Source organism: Orycteropus afer, unplaced genomic scaffold (genome assembly GCF_000298275.1).
Source record: "Orycteropus afer afer isolate SDZICR_OR568_19922 unplaced genomic scaffold, OryAfe1.0 scaffold00063, whole genome shotgun sequence".
Classification (NCBI taxonomy): Eukaryota; Metazoa; Chordata; class Mammalia; order Tubulidentata; family Orycteropodidae; genus Orycteropus; species Orycteropus afer.
The window spans coordinates 7,812,341-7,815,845 of NW_006921650.1; positions in this window are offsets into that span (position 1 = coordinate 7,812,341).

Consider the following 3,505-nt stretch of genomic DNA (forward strand, 5'->3'; position numbering starts at 1 on the left):
AGTCTCAGGGGTTTCTATCAGACCAGTAAGCCTGGTCTTTTTTTTATGATTTTTAGTTTTGTTCCACATTTTTCTTCCACTTCAACCAGGATCTTCTACACTGATCCCTTTCCAAGTGATTGTCAGTGGTAGCTGGGCACCATCTAATTCTTCTGGTCTTAGGGTCATGAAGGCTAAGGTTCGCATGGTCCACTACTCTCTTGGACTGTTTCCATACGTCTTTGGTTTTCTTCATTTTTATGATGAGGAGAGACCAATTGTTGCCTTTTAGATGGCCACTTGCAAACTTTTAAGACCCCAGTCGCTACTCACCAAAGAAGGATATAGAACAATGTTTCTGTGTAGTACACTATACCAATTGAGCTTGATGTCCCCATGACAATGGTCCCGAGACCACAGGCCTAAAACTTGTTCCCTCAGGGTGGTTGGCTGTGGCTAAGGAGTTATCATAACTTTGCCCCCTGTTAACTCTATTATATATATATGGACATTCTCACACAAATATGTCTGTAGAAATGCCATCTACCAAACTTCTGCCTAGACATACCTGATCATTCAGCCTCTGTACCCACATATCCACCCATAGATTAATTTTTGCTATTACTGATAATGTAGTATTGTGTATGTAAAAGTGTTTATCTTTGTTGACTATACCTCTTGTGTACCTCTCTATGTCTTCTTTCTCCCTAGTGTTATTGTGTTGGTCACTTGCTTTTGGTATATTGGCTTTCCCTTCACCCAAATCAATACTTCTCTCTTATCTACCTAGCAATTTCAGCTCTTCCTTTCTGAGGGGCAAGATATGCCTGTTGATGGCATTATTGGTACATTGAGTGACTTCCTTAAAATCATTGCAGAGATATCATCAGTGCCTGCCTTTGAGGTGTGTATTTAGTCTAGCAAAACAGCCTGCATTCAAGAAGATGAAAAAAACAATGAATTGCAATCTCCTAATATTCTTATGAGGAGCTCTGGTAGCATAGTGGCTAAAAGCACTTGACTGCTAACCAGAAGGCTGGCGGTTCAAACCCACCAGCCACTCCTCGGAAGGAAGGTTGGGCAATCCTACTTCCGTAGTGATACTGCCTCAGAAACCCAAGGAGGGGTCGCTATGAGTCGGGGCCGACTCGACGGCACATAACAACAACAACAACAACAACAATTGCATTGGGCAAATCTGTTGCAAAAGATCCCTTTAAAGTGTTCAACAGCAAACTCATGACTCTCCCAAACAAATAGTAATCTGGCAGTTTTTGAGAAACAGATTTAATGAAAACATTCTTTTGTAATTCTACTACAAAATGAGTTTGAATTCAGAATGTGTCTAAAAACATTATCCTCTTACATAATGTTCTCTTGAGACAATCTTTTTTTAAAGATTCAATTAATTTGCATATTTAGTTATGGTAGCTAACTAAAATGACTTCACAATGTGGCTGGTTTCTATTTCTGTTAACACTGTATCATTGTATATGTAGTTTAAGTTTTGATTTGTCTACAAAAAATTAATGGCAATTTTAAATGTAATAACAAATAAATATTTTATAAAAAAGAGACATTCCCCAGCCCTCAAGCAACTTACTAGTAAAACGAGGGTCAATTTTGTTATTGTTGCTAAAGTATTATTGCAAATCTTTTGTTCAGAGGGAATAAGTTTGGAGTAAATTTTTGAAAATAGTCAAATGGTGTGCAACCAGTTTGGGTAGATAAAGTGGATTATCAAACATGGTAATAACATTTTGAATGAATTGTGATTACGATGAAAAAACTAATTTTTCTTCTGACTCAAAAGTGATGTTTCCAAAGAGAAATTTTAAAAATGTATAGATAAAGGTCAGTATCATCAGAAGAAATATGTGTGTCCCCATCGTGTGACAGGCTTAGAAGTGGCTCTCATTTAAATGTAAAGATTCTGAGATGTTTATTTAAAAATTGTCAGTTCAAGAACAGGATACTAGAGGTCATGTTTAAAATAATCTGATTATTAAAGAAGAGCCATTTTATCTTTTAAGAAAACAAAAACAACCTCCCAGCCTTTTTTTTTTTTTTGCAAACAATACTAGAGAGAAATTATTCTAAGATCACATTTTGTTCAAGGAATCCTTTTTATTTTCTAGGCTTAAAAAAAAAAAAATCCAACACACCCAAGATTCTTCTCTATGCCTAAGAGACTAATTTCTCAACACTTTAGGTAATATCAGGGAGGTTATTCTAGAGTTAATAAAAAAAATTAATGTAAGAGATATATGATAGGGGAAAACTGGTGTATATATGCCACAATTAACTAGGAAGTGTTTTCTTTACAAAAATAACTGTCAATTAAAACTTTAAAAAAAAAAAAAAAAGCCTGGAAACATGACAAAGGCTTTGATTTTAAGTTTCCCAACCAACCACTAATTTTCTTCCTATCATTGAAGAGTAGATTGAATTTTCTCTGAACAGAATAATACACAATCTATTCTATCTTGTCTGGTTTCTTTTACTCAGCATGATTATTTTGAGATCCATCCATGTTGTTATGTGTATCAGTACTTTATGCCTTTCTATTGCTGACTAACATGCCATTGTATGAATATACCAGAGTTGGTTTACCTATACACCTGTTGATGTACATTTGGGATGTTTCTAGTTTGAGGGTATGATGAATAAAATTGTTCTGAACATTTATGCACAAATATTTGCATAAACATATGATTTCTTTTCTCTTGTATCATAGATATGTGTATGTTTAGCTGTTTAAGCATCTGTCCAACTATTTTCCACAAAAGCTGTACAATTTTACATCCCCACCAGTAGTGTATAAGAGTTCCAGCTTTTCCACATCCTCTCCAACACTGGTATAAACCAAACCCACTGCCATCAAGTCAATTTTGACTCATAGTGACCTTATAGAAAGTAGAACTGCGCCATAGGGTTTCCAAGGCTGTAAATCTTTATGAAAGCAGACTGCCTCATCTTTCTTCCACGGAACAGCTGGTGGGTCACTGACCTTTTGGTTAGCAGCCAAATACTTTAACAACTGCACCACCAGAACTCTTAACACTGGTCTCTTAGCCACTCTAAGGAGCTCTGGTGGTATAGTGGTTAAGGCAATTGGCTGCTAACCAAAACGTCTCTGATTCGAACACACTAATGGCTCCTGTGGAAAATAGATAGGGTGGTCTGCTTCCATAAAGATATACAGCTTTGGAAACCCAATGGAGGTCGCTATGAGCTGGAATCAACTGCAAGGAAATGAGATTGGTTTTTCAGTTTAGTGTGTGTGAAGTGGTATCTCGTTTTGGTTTTAGATCACATTTCCCTAATGGCTAATTCACAGCCCCCTAGAGGACAGACTGAGGAGCAAGGTGAGCACGTGCGGGCTTGTGCTTGCTCACTGATCTGCACTGAACACTTTCCCTTGTTACCCTCCCAAGAGGGACCGGGTCTCCGGGAGCAAGGTAAGCACGGGTGAGCTTGTGCTTAGTCCCCGGGAGCGAGGTAAGCACAGGCGGGCTTCTGCTTA